At 46.2% G+C, this 14,106-nt stretch overlaps 1 protein-coding gene across 1 annotated transcript in view; it reads left to right on the top strand.

The window, feature by feature from the left end:
- The window catches only part of LOC117355019, a 287,124-nt gene that overhangs the window by 144,235 nt on the left and 128,783 nt on the right, over window positions 1-14,106 (top strand). The window lies entirely within an intron of this gene.

Below are 14,106 nucleotides of genomic sequence, written 5' to 3'. Positions count from 1 at the left end.
GATAAGTCCTGTTTGGATGGTGTAGTGACCCAATATCCCAGATTTGGTGATCATACCATATGGGCCAGGAAAAGGGTTTTCTATCAATTAAAAGGCGTTTATTAAACCATAGGGGACAAAGTCACGTGATGTACTGAGCCGAGTGAGACGTGCCTTACTCGTGTTCCGGGGCCCCAAATCTCTCAATTCCTGAAATTTCTTGTTTTTGTTGGCCCGCACATTTCAGGATCTTTTGGATCGTTTATGTACCGGTTCATGCAGCAGACTAGCCCGGTCATGAGTGGTAAGCCGAGTTGTGCAGCTAAAGACAGGGAGACTCGTTCGGCGCAGCCTGACCCTAAAATGGCGGCGGGGGACTTAGGTTCCGCACTTCCCTTGTCTGAGGCACATATTGCAGCGCTTTCGGCTTCCGTGGTGAGAGCTCTTGAGTCCCGATTTGACCACCTTTCTAGCCAGCTCACCTCACTTGAAGCTCTGTTGGGGAGACCACCAGGCGCACGGGCGAACTGGAGAGTCGCGTCTCGGGAGTTGAAGACACGTGTTCGGCCTCCGCTGCTGACTTGGTCTCCATGAAGGCGCAACTACAGCGCCAAGCCGACAAGCTGGAGGACCTCGAGAATCGCTCGAGGCGGGACAACTTGCGCCTGGTGGGTCTCCCCGAGTCGGTCCCTGAAGCCAGACTTCTTTCTACCTTGGAGTCCTGGCTCCAAGCGGCACTGCCGCTTCCGTCTGGCGTGGGACCGTTGCGGCTGGACCGTGCACACCGCCTGGGCCGGCGCTCTGATGATCGAGAGCGGGCTCATGTCACTATTTTCAAAATTCATAACTCGGCCGTCAAAGCTGAGTTAATGAGGCAGTACCGGCTGAAGAGGAATACTCTTTCGTTTGAGGACAACCCTGTGTGCCTGTTCCAAGACTACTCCCCCGCGCTACAGGAATGCCGGAGGCGCTTCTCTCCTGTGTGTTTGGCTCTCTACGACCTCAAATTGAGATTTCAGCTTCTCTACCCGGCGCAGCTCAAGATCTGGACCTCTTCGGGATGGCGGATGTTCCACTCAGCTGAAGCCGCGCAAACCTATCTAGATGCGCTACCTGGTGAAGCAGGGCCCTCCTCGGCCCCCTGAGTTTCCTGTCATGGCTGTTGCGCTGACCTAACATTCTTCTGTGGAGTGCTTCTTCTCTAGCATGCTGGACCCAGCTTAGTGACTTTCAGATGGCTCCCTGTTTTCTTTTGGACCCTTTGACACTCTGGCCTCTGTTGGAGTGTTAACTCTCCCTTGCTTTTGCTTTGGCTGTCCCTTTGTGTCAATATATTTTCACATTGACTTTGCCCCCATGACTTTTGCTGTCATCGCCTCCTTATATCCCCTGTCCTGCACTTTTGGCAGACTCGGTTCTGCATGTTTGGTTGGTTGCCCTCCTGCTGTGCTTCCTTGGAGCTTTAGCGGGCCGCCTGCCTGGGTGCGGTGCCTGAGGGGGTCCTTACTGTATCATTGTTTTAGGCATCTTCTTGCGAGGGCCGCTATCCTCCCCAACTTACTCTGTGGTGGGACCAGTTTCTGGAGGGCTTTCCTGGGACGCCTACTGACCCTTCCTTTTGTGGGTCTTTGAGTGTCAGCTCCTTGCTTACTCTGTTTGGATGCCCTCTCCTGCTTGGTTGGGCTGCTTATGGGGTCTTGTATGGCTTCAGTCCTGCTGCGAGTGTGTTTGAATGGTTTGGCTGGTAGGGTGTGAGACTGCTTGTTTCCTTGGTTTGAATGGAATTCGCATGGTTTGGTTTCTGTTTTTCACTTGTTGGACTGATGGTGTGCTGTTCGGATGTGGGGGGGGATGTTGTAATGGCAGTTCGAGGGATTCTTTGTTCCCTTGGTTTTGCAGCACTGCCACATTTTGGGCACTGGTTTCTCCTGGCTTCTGATGGGGTTTGTTTGGCTGAATGGAGGAGTGTTGTAGTGCCTGGGGTGCATGTGTTGAGAGTGGGATTGGGGGATTTGGGGCCCCGTCTACATCTTTGTGTGACTCCTTTCTGTTCCCCTTTTGTGGAGCGGGTTTTCTTTCCTAGGGGGTGGGTGTTGGAATGGGTTAGGTAGTTAAGGGGTACTGGGATAGGGTGGGATGGGTTAGGTTTGGGGGGTGGGGGGTCCTCCTTCCGTTTATTTTTCTTATGTTACCTTCTGGAATGTTTTCATTGGTTCTCTTTTTGATTGATGCTATTCTATGTTCCTGCTCTGGGGGGTGGCTGGGCCCTTGGAGTGGTCTTTTCTGCTTTTTTCTATTCCTTTCTGTGTCTTTTCCTAACTTTCAGACCTGAGTACCCCTTTTAGACTCACCTCTTGGAATGTTGGGGGTATTACGTCCCCCGTGAAGCGGGCTAAAATCTTGGCTGCCTTGCAGCGTGGTCGCTCGGATGTTGCTTGTTTGCAGGAGACTCGTCTGACTGACGCGGAACATCTTAAGTTGCATTGTTCCTGGGTTGGGGAGGTTTATTTTGCTTCTTCTCAGGGTCGTCATGGTGAAGTCGCAGTGTTGGTTCGGAAATCTTCTCCGCTTGGGGTGCAAGTTCTTGATAAGGTCCTTGATGGGAGATCTCTGCTTTTGTGCCTTACCTTGGGGGCCTGTTCCTATCTTCTCCTGGTGGTTTATGGCCCCAATTCGGGGGAGTCGGCCTTCATACAACACCTGCTTGCACTTTGTTCTCAGTTTCCTGGGGATCCTCTTCTTCTTATGGGAGATTTCAATTTGGTTCTGAGTCCTGATTTGGATAAATCTAGTTCCTCAGTTTCTTCTTCTGGTGCAAAGGGTCGTCTTCTTTCTGACTTTTGTGATACTCTTTCTGTAGTGGACCCTTGGCGTCTCCTTCACCCTGAAGTCCGTGACTATACTCATCTTTCTCGTGCCCATGGCACCTGGTCTCGTTTAAACTATATCTTCTTGTCTTCTTCCCTGTTCCCTTCTGTTCGGTCGGCCGAGATCGGCTCTCTATCAATTTCTGACCATGCTCCGATCTGGGTGGATGTCGTCCTGGACACTACCTATTGCCGGCTTTCGTCCTGGAGGTTTCCCTTTTATCTTGCCCGGGATGAGGAATTTCGGACTTTTCTCCAGACTCAATGGGATGACTACTCTACCAATAATGCTTCTCACATGGATGACCCAATTTTGTTTTGGGAGGCTGGGAAAATGGTGATCCGGGGGCATATCATCTCTTTCTTGTGCGCCCTTAACAAGCGCATTAATCAAGGAATAGTTACTTTGGAACGAGCCTTGCGTTCGGCGAAGAGGGCCTTCTCTCTCCATCCTTCCCGGGAGACTCGAGATTGTTATCTGTCTACTCAGGCTGCTTTGAATTCTCTTCTTCATTCTCGTTCTCAAAAATGTAAAGCCTTTTATCAACACCGATTTCTTCGTTATGGGAACAAGCCTGGACGCCTTATGGCCCACTTAGTTACTGCTACGACTGGCAGGAAGCCGATTCTATCTTTACGGACCAGGAATGGTGGGGTGGTGTCCCAGACTTCTGACATCTCTGGGGTCCTTTTTGACTTTTTTCGCCGGTTATATGATGCTCCGGAAGATGCATCGCTGGAACTGTTGATGGACTATCTTCACTCTTCTGGTCTTCCTCGTTTATCGGCGGAAGTGATTTCTTCTCTTAACAGTCCGTTTCGGGCGGTGGAACTGGAGGCTGCTATTAAAACGCTTCACTCGGATCGGGCTCCGGGCCCGGATGGGTTCTCGGGTGACTTCTACCGGCTTCTTTCTCCTACTCTTTATGGACCTTTGTTGGCATATTTCAATGCAGCCACTACCCGTGGTTCTTTTCCGCGCTTTGCGAACGAAGCTCTTATTACTTTGCTATTGAAGCCGGGTAAAGAAGCTGATTTGCCGGAGTCTTATCGCCCCATCTCTTTAATAAATGTTGACCTCAAACTCTTTGCTCGCATGCTGGCTGATCATCTGGCTCCTCATTTACCGCTGCTCATTCATGAGGATCAAGTTGGTTTTGTTCGGGGCCATCAGTCTGTCCACAATGTCCGCAGGGTTGCCTTCTTTCCCCTCTTCTGTTTCTTCTTTCTTTGGAACCTTTGTTATGCACTCTTCGGGGGTTTGCGGAGGTCTGGAGTCTCTCGGTTGGCGACCTCGAACTTAAGACTCTGGCGTACGCGGATGACATGTTTTTAATTCTTATCCGGCCTGAAGACTCTCTCCCGGCTGCTCTGGATCTCATTTCTGAATTTGGTTTCTATTCAGGGCTGTCTCTCAATTTAGATAAATCCTTGGCCTTACCATTTCCACCGGACTTACGAACTTCGTGGACGGGTGCTTTTCCTCTTCGTTGGGCTGATTCCGCTTTGCGGTACTTGGGGGTTACTATTCCGCTGGATTTATCTAGTCTGTACCGGTTAAATGTGACGCCATTGTTTCAGGCTCTACAGAATAAATTACACCTTTGGGAAACTCTTCCTTTCTCGCTTCTGGGTCGATTACATTTGTATAACATGCTTTTAGTTCCCTGTTGGCTTTATGTTTTTCAGGTTCTTCCCCTTTATTTGACTTATCGGGACGAGCGCAGACTGGAGCGTCTGGTCCAGAAATTTCTTTGGGCTGGTAGGAGACCTCGTTTGTCTTATAAGCGGGCGGCGACTCCCTGGTATAGAGGTGGTTTGGGCCTCTTGAATCTTCGCTACTTGACAGTTGGTTGTGGCATGCGACATATTCATGATCTCTTTAGGGGTACCTCAGCGTTCACTAACACTTCTCTGGAACTTTCTTGTTTTCATTCTGCTCACTTTAGTGCCTATCTGCATTCTATCCCTTCTCTTGAACCTGAGTCTCTTTCTGTGAAAATACTGCACCGACCCTTGCGGAAGGTTTGGCGTTGGGTCTGTAAATTTCACACTCTTTCTCCCACTGTCTCTCCCTTTTTGCCTCTTCGCTTTAACGGGTCTTTCCTGCCTGGGATTGATGGGCCGAGTTTTGCTCGGTGGGAAACAAAAGGCATTCATTACCTATTTCACTTGGTTGATGATGATGGTACCCCTAAATCCTTTGCTCAATTGCAAACAGCCTTTGATCTTCCCTCTACTGACTACTTTGCTTACATGCAAATCCATCATTACCTTTCTTCCTTACCTCCTAGCTCCTTGCAGGCCTCCTGTCAAGAGTCGTTGTCCACGGCTTTTACCATTGGTTCCCAACAACCGGTCCCCCTCAAGTTCCATCATCGCCACTTGAAGGATGAATGCCCTTTGTTTGACCACTCCCGGCTGCGAGATGCTTAGTCTTGTGATCTTGCTGTTGATTTGCCTTCTGATATACTCCTTCAGGCAGTTCGCCGTCTGTCTACTTTTCGTAAATACACCACCTTTTGGGAACCGCATTTTAAATTGATTTTTCGTTTATATATATCTCCTAGAAGGGCTTATTTGTCCCACTTCCGCCCCGATGCAGCCTGCCTTCGTTGTCAGGCTCCGGAAGCAAGCTTGGGACACATGTTTTGGACTTGCCCTAAGGTACAGCTTTTTTGGACTGCTATCTTTGCATTTGTGGAGAATCTTTGGCATGTCAACATTCGTAGCTCCCCTTTGCTTTTGTTTGGGACTGTTCCTCATTATTTCCCACGTACTAAAGGACTTGAAGCCTTCCCTAAGTGGTCTATACAGGTTGCTCTGAAATGCATCTTGTTGAAATGGCTTGAGGCGGAAGCTCCGGACTATTCCCTCTGGAGATGCCGAATGATTTCCCTTCTGATGTGGGAGCGGAAGGATGTGACTGATATGTCTTCTCGCCGGGGCCGCCTTTTCCAGACTACTTGGGAACTTTTTTGGTCTACTTTGACCCCTCTGGCTCGCAGCAGAATACTCAATTGATGCTCTTGTTTGTATTTACCCTTTTGTTTCGCTTGGTGTATTCATTTCTTTTCTTATATTCTTTGATACATTGTATTTGAAGGAGGACCCGGGGAGGGGTTTGCTTTGGTTGGTTTTGGGGGGGGGATTATTTTGGGGTCACTTTATACTCTATTGAGCTGGATTTGTATTTTGTTGTGTTGCCTGTTGCTTTCTTGATTGCTCAATAAAAATATATTTGACCATAAACCATAGGGGACAGAATGCAGAGTTACTCCAAGGGATATCTAGATGGGCATCAATATCAGAAAGGACCCTATGGGTAGTCGATATGATAGGATTTGTGGATAGGCGAGGAAAGTTAGTGGTACCCATCAATCTAAGTAAGGAAAAAGGATACATAAAGGAAATTTCTAATCTCTGCCAGTTTGGCATATCTGTGAAGGGAGGAGAGGACAACCATTCTGCTCCTTGCCTCGATATAAAGGCCTTATGGTAACAGTGGAGCAGGGAAATTTACACCGCCAAGGTGTGAAGGAGCTTTTAGTTTCTGAAGAGAAATTCTTGGTGGTTTGCCATTCCAAAGGAAACATGACATTACAGATTCCAATTGTTTATATAGGGAGGGAGGAGATAAAAGAGGGAACATGCTAAAAATGTATGTGAGTTTAGGAACTACCATCATCTTTAAAGTATCCAAACGGCCTCACCAAGAGAGGTGTAAGGGAGACCACGCTGACACCGTAGTCTTAATCAGGTCAAGAAGTTTTGCTGAAGTTATTTGTAGAGATGAATGGAGATCTTTAGCAAACAACAGGCCCAAGTATTTTATCCCTGTGGTAACCCAAGTAAATGGCTGTGAAGAAATGGTGAAAGGGATGCAAGAGTCATTAAGGGGCATGATTTCAGTTTTGTCCCAATTGATTTTGTAGCCTGATAGCAAAGAAAAGGAAGCAATCAGGTGCATCAAGGAAGTCAGGGAAGGTTCTGGGTCAGTGATATATAATAACACGTCATCTGCATAAGCAGATAGTTTAAATTCAATGTTGGCAACAGTTATACCCTTAATGTCGGAAGATTGTCTAATAGCTGCAAGCAGGGGCTCAAGAGCCAAGTTGAATAGTAGAGGGGACATAGGACACCCTTGACGAGTGCCTCTGTGTAACGTGAATGAGGAAGAGGCCACATCGTTTACTATTATTTTGGCAGTAGGAGCATTGTAGAGTACTGAAATCATCTGAATAAATGATTGAGGCAGACCAAATCTGGTGAGAACAGTGAAGAGATATTTCCACTCCACCCTGTCAAACGCCTTCTCAGCATCCAGAGAAACAACCGCAGCAGGTCAGGGGTCCGACAGGGTGGAGTGGAGTATATGACATAAGAGTCTGGTATTATCTGCTCCATAACGGCCTTTCATGAAGCCCACTTGGTCTCTGTGAATCAAGTAAGACATGACATTCTCTAATCGGAATACCAATAATTTAGCAAAGATTTTGTAGTCTAGATTCAAAAGAGAGATAGGACGATAATTTTTCACAAGCTGATGATCCCTGCCCAGTTTTGGAAGGACAATAATGTTCGCTTCAAGGAAACGATGAAGAATGTTCGGAGCTGTCATCAGTCCTTGGTAGTAGGAGAGCAGATGTGGTGTCAAGATGGACGAGAACAACTTGTAGAATTCTTAGGTGAGGCCATCAGGTCCCGGTGCTTTGGCTGGAGGTAGGGAAGAAATGGCTCGAAGTATTTCATCCGATGATATCGGCTGATATAGAGACTGTTGTTGAGACTCGGTGAGGGAAGGTAGTTCAATTGATTGAAGAAAGTCCTGTGTGGCGGTATCAGAAGATGTGGATTCCGAGGAATATAGCTCACCATAGAAGGTACGAAAGACCTCTAGTATGTCCTTAGTGGCAGTGTGTAGGTGTCCATCAGATTATTTTATGTGGGTAATCCGATTTTTGGAGCGTCTGCCTTTGAGGTAAGAAGCAAGCAGGTAACCTGATTTATTAGAAGAAGCATAGTATGTAGCAGAGTGACGAAATATTGAAGCTGAGGCAAGCGAGCTGAAAATTTCATTATATTGAAATTTTAGACGTTGTAGTTATTTATACAAGATGGGATCATGACGGTGATATAGTTGGGTCTCGTACGTATGAATGTCAGATTCCAGTTGATGTAAAACAGCCTTCCTATTCTTGATCTGGAAAGCCGAGTAACTTATTATCTCTCCCCGGAGCCAAGCCTTGTAAGACTCCCAAATGATAGAGAAATCGGAAACTGATGAGAGGTTGGCGTCGAAGAAGGCTTGAGATTCTTTTTTAATGTGGGAGAGAAAGGAATCATCATGAAGGAGGAAGTTATTCATCCTCCACTGTCTGGGTGTGGAGGTTGAGGACCAGTCTATGATGCAGGAGACAGCTGCGTGATCTGAGATGGTGATATCATGAATTTGTGAAGATAATGCAAGATTAACAATGTCTTTGGAGCCCAGTCTATCCTAGAATACGAATGATGCGGTGCAGAGTAGAAAGTGAAGTCTTTAGTCGTAGGATGGAAAATTCTCCAGATGTCTGACCACCCATATAAGTCCATTAACTGGGTAACTGATGTACGGACTCTGAGCTTGGCAGGACGGCAGTTAGAGGATCTGTCGATAAATGGATCTAATGGAAAATTGAAATCTCCTGCGAAAATAGTGTCTGATGTTAAGGAGGAAGTACACACAGTTTGAAAAGATTGGAAGAAGGAGGGGTCGTCTGCATTGGGGGCATAGATGTTGAAAAGTTTCAGGTGTTGACCAGCAATAGAACCCTCAATAAAGGACCAACGACCACTAGGATCAAATTTGTGAGATGAAAGTTGAAAGTTGAGTGATTTTTTCAGTAAGGTGATGACTCCGTTTTTCTTACCCAGAGCGGGCACAGCAAAACAATGCTGGACCCACCCTCCAGACAGTTTCTGAGCTTCCTCTGAGTTAAGGTGGGTTTCTTGGAGTAGGCATATATCTGCATTAAGATGTTTGAAATAATGTAAGATCTTCCTTTTAATTGGGCTGTTAATTCCCTTAACATTCAGAGAAACTATGTTTATCTTAACCATCAAAAAGGGAGAAAGCTGAAAGATGTCAGATGATGACGCTGGTGGCGATGGTTGAATCATATCACAGTATGAATGAAGATGGAGTGCTCGCTTCCAAGTATCAGGACGAAAGGAGGAAAAAAATAAGAAGAGAGACGATTCATGTTCATAATAAACTGGAACAACATAACAAACAAAGATCCAATAATGGGATCTCATGCTGACAAGAGGGACTCAGCAAGCCTCTCCGTAGCCCACATTGTTAGTAACAGCGAGGGTGGACTCAGCCCTTAAGAGCGATGAAAGAATAGCCAAGTGTAATTCAGGTCATAGCGCCCACTGACTCATCTAAAAATCTCTGAAGGTCTGCAGGATTATCAAAGTTCTTGGTGGTATTGTGATACGTTACTCGCATTCTAGCAGGGTAATATAACCCGTATTGTGCTCCGATGTTTTTAAGTTGGGGATGCATGGCTAGGAAGGCCTTACGTCTCTGTGCCGTTGTTTTGGATACATCAGGAACATATAAAATTCTATTACCATCCACGGTTAGACCTGAGGCAGATTTTGCAGCCTGTAGAATCCCGAGGGAACCCTGTGCGCACGTTCTATCTCCAGTGGAGGAGTGAATTGGATTTTCAAGGTGGCAGGGATAAAAGTGTGTAAAAAAGCTAGCATATCTTTCCCTTCTGTAGATTCAGGAATCCCGATGATTCTGACATTACTCCGGTGCATTCTGTTGGATATATCTTCCAGGTCTTGCTGTAAGGCAGAGACCTTGTGGAGATCACGCTAGATCACGAGGTACTGAGAGTCATGCGCTGCTAATCTTTCTTCTGCTAATTCAATACGGGCATTCTGTTGTTTCATTTGGGTCATGATGCCGCTGATCTCATTTTTAATCTCTGAGGTGGCAGCGAGATTCTCCTGCATGAGCTCTCTCAATATTTGGAGGTCATGCGAGATCGAAGTGCTGCTTTCAGTGGCGCCGGATACGCAGGCCTTAGCGGGTGACGGCGGTTCGTGCTTCGAGCGCTTAGATGCTGGATGCGACGCAGTGGGGCCCGCGGGTGAAGTGCTGTCCGGTTTATTAGCTTTGGCGGACATTCCGATGATCAGGGGCACTAATTACTGACCTGTGCTGGATCTCAACGGGGCTGAGAAGATGATTAAAGAGCGGGGCTATATCGGAGAAAAGCGCTAAGCGGCCATCTTGAGGACGAGCACGTGACACACACCCCCACGGCAACTTCTAGTCAATTTTTCAAACCAAATCCCCAATATATAACCAGATTCCAGCTCCCTTTTAAAGTACTGTAACCTTCCTTTTAAAGTACTGTAACCTGCTGATAGATATCCTCAACATCTCAAAACTTCAGAAACCTCAACATGTAACCACCATTTGTAACCAGAAACCTGCTTCCTTCAACATTATGTAATTCTCTTTTGTAACCCGAATGTTATGTTATTCTCTATTGTAACCTGAAATATCCTTTCTTCTTTGTTATGTAATTCTCCTGGATATGTCCAGATATCTTCTAATGTAATCCGCTTAGAACCGCAAGGCACAGGCGGAATAGAAATCACTAATGTAACATAGAAACATAGAATATGACGGCAGAAAAGGGCTATAGCCCATCAAGTCTGCCCACTCTAATGACCCACCACCCTGACTTTACTCTCTCAGAGATCCCACGTGAATGTCCCATTTTCTCTTAAAATCTGGTCCGCTGCTGGCCTCAATCACCTGCAGAGGTAGACTGTTCCAATGATCGACCACCCTTTCTGTGAAGAAGTATTTCCTGGAATCACCACAAAATTTCCCTCCCCTTATTTTTAGCGGATGCCCTCTGGTGGTCGAAGGATCTATAGGACAGAAGATATCATCTTCCACCTCGATACGGCCCGTAACATATTTGAACGTCTCAATCATGTCCCCCCTCTCTCTTCGTTCCTCTAGTGAGTACAGCTGCAATTTATTTAGCCTTTCTTCATACGTGAGATCCCTGAGCCCCGAGACCATCCTGGTGGCCATTCGCTGAACCGACTCAATTCGCCGCACATCTTTCCGGTAGTGTGGTCTCCAGAATTGAACACAATACTCCAAATGAGGTCTCACCATGGATCTGTATAGTGACATTATCACTTCAGGTCTCCTGCTGACAAAACCCCTACGGATACAACCCATCATTTGCCTTGCCTTGGAGGAAGCCTTCTCCACTTGATTGTCAGCCTTCATGTCAGTCAGCCTTCATGTCATCACTAATGATCACCCCTAAATCACGTTCCGCCGTGGTCCTAGCCAAGGTCTCCCCATTTAGTGTGTAAGTTCTGCATGGATTTCTCTTACCCAGGTGCATTACCTTACACTTTTTAGCATTAAAGCATAGCTGCCAAGTCGATGACCACTGTTCCAGTAGTAGTAGGTCCTGCGTCATACTGTCAGGCAAAATGCTTCTGCCTACTATGTTGCATAGTTTGGCGTCATCGGCAAACAAAGATACTTTTCCTCTAAGCCCTTGGGTCATATCACCTATGAATAAATTGAATAGAATCGGGCCCAAGACCGAGCCCTGTGGCACTCCACTGGTCACATCTGACGTTTTGGAGGGGGTACCGTTAACCACTACCTTTTGAAGTCTACCGTGTAGCCAGTCCCATGCAGATAGTGTGTCCCCTAATCCCAGTGATTTCAGCTTGTTCAATAACCTGCGGTGTGGGACGCTATCAAAAGCTTTGCTGAAGTCCAAATATATCACGTCCAGAGACTCCCCGACATCCAGTTGTCTAGTTACCCAGTCAAAGAAGCCAATCAGATTGGATTGGCAGGACCTGCCCTTGGTAAATCTGTGTTGGTGGGGATCAAGTAGGTTTTCTTCGTCCAGGATTGTGTCAAGTTTCTGCTTGATCAGTGTTTCCATAAGCTTTCTCACTATGGATGTGAGACTCACTGGTCTGTAATTTTCCGTCTCTGTCCTGCATAATCTGTAATGTCATACCCAGATTATGGCATATCATCCCCCCATCTGTCAGGTCTTTAAACAGTCCATGGAACTTAAGGAAGGCCTTGAAACCCTTTTTACAAATCTAGCTCCTTAGTTTACATCTGCATCCCTGATTGATCCTTACATCGGACCACCGGACCAAAAACCCGCCATACTTCAATGACGCACAAACCTACAAAGCTATTTTACCTATGTCCATACGGAAAATTATGTAATTTAAACAACCGTAGGCTATGTCTTTTCGGAATATGCTGACATTTTAAAACACCCTATGTTCACTAATTGCCTGTTTTACAAAGCCGTGCAGCAACAGCCCCAAAGCCTTTTAAATCTCTATGGGCTTCGGGGCCGTTACCACACTGCAACCGCTAGCGCGGCTTTGTAAAACAGGCCCTAAGTCTATATTTCCAAATCTGTTTGTTAAGACTATACTGTAAAAGCTCAAATTTATACCTCTATGTACACCAAGTTTGTTTTTCCCACCAAAGTTAGTCCTGCTTATACTGTGAATGTACTCTTGTAACCCATTCTGGGCTCCTTTGGGAGGATGGGCTAAATAAATAAATGAATGAATGAATAAATAAATAAATAAATAAATATATGCCTTCTCTATCAGCTTTTGACTAAATTTTTATGGGGCGGAAAAATACCTCAAATGGCTTTTCAATATTTATTAGGTTTTTGGTCAGGTGGGGGTATGGGTGTCCCTGATCTCCAGAGGTATAATCAGGCTTATTTGCTTTGTTATCTTGGTGACTGGATTCTGGAGCAAGATAAATATACCTGTTTTGAGTATGAGCAAGCCTTTTATCATCCTTTGCATTTTAATTTATTGCGATATTTGGAAGGTTCTGGTCTTGCACCTAGGAGGGCAACCAGAGGTGTCTGATCAATTACCTATCCAGGGCAATCTTTTGTTTTCCCTGGGCATAACTTCTTCACCATTTCAATGTTGGACGCAGTTGGGATTGACTCTGTTGGAACATGTACATCGACCTAGTGGTGTCCTTATGCCCTGGTGGGATTTTCAATTCCGAGATGGGATTCGGGCCACGAACTTCTTTGTATATCTGCAACTAGATCATTATGTGCGATCTTTGTCGGGAGAGGGCTTACAGTGGGAACCTGGAATAAACTCCGAACTTTCTTTGCCCAATTCAAAGATGCCAGTCTTTCTGTTTCGGCACTTCACAAGGCTCTCTGCTCTCTGGTGATGCTGAGGCCTTGGGAGGCCTTGTGTGATCATTGTGCTCCGGAAATGGGGCTGTTGCTGACTGATCTTAATATAGGTTGTCTTATTAATCGGACCCGTCCCTCTCTATATCTGTGGATCTCTGGGAGTGTCAATTCTGAGTCTTGCATTGTGCGTATTTTATGCGGGTTCAATTATATCATTCTGGTTTGGCGGACTCAGATCAGTATGAAAAATGTAAAACTGCATCCAAGACCTTTTTTCATGCTTTTTGGAGTTGCCCCGTGGTTAAGTCCTTTTACAGACGAGTGATTTCTTATTTAGAAAGTTTATTAGGCCGACCTATACCAGTTACCCCAGTGGGATTCTTATTGGATAAATTTGAAGCTTTTCGGCTCCTACCTGGGGTGGGCAGGTTGTTTTTGTGCAAGCCCAGGTTGATTGCTAAGAAGGTTATTTTGGGAGAATGGGTCTCTGATCGCTCTTCCTCTTATTGGGCTTGGCGTAACTGGCTACATGCTCTGATGTTGCTTGAGAAGGAATGGGTGCGTGCTTCTTTACAACAATCTAAAATTTTTGTGCAGGTTTTGGGACCTTATATTTATTCCTTGTCTCCCCATATTCGCAGTTTAATATTTAATGCTTTAAAGGTTTGATCGGCATGGAGCTGTGGGGGGTTGGCGACACCGAGCTTCTTTCCTGCTGCTGCGGCTCTCCTGGCCATTCCTCATGTCCTCCTAGTCCCTCCCCCTTTTTTATTTTTTAAATATGATTTGTTTGCTGTCTAGTAGCTCTCTGACGGGGCTGGGGGGTGGGAGGGGGAAGTCCATCATTGTTTCTCTCAGGACCCATCAGAGTCCAGGACCCTGACTTCTTGTCTTTTGCGTTGATCCTCTTGGGGCTTTTCCTATTGGGTAGGTTTGTGCTGTTGGATTTCTTTGCTTTACCTCTTGAATTATTCCAGTGGGGGGGGGAGGGG

Source organism: Geotrypetes seraphini, chromosome 2 (genome assembly GCF_902459505.1).
Source record: "Geotrypetes seraphini chromosome 2, aGeoSer1.1, whole genome shotgun sequence".
NCBI classification, from domain to species: Eukaryota; Metazoa; Chordata; class Amphibia; order Gymnophiona; family Dermophiidae; genus Geotrypetes; species Geotrypetes seraphini.
Note: the sequence above shows the minus strand (reverse complement) of the source record. Positions and strands in the feature narration are given on the sequence as shown.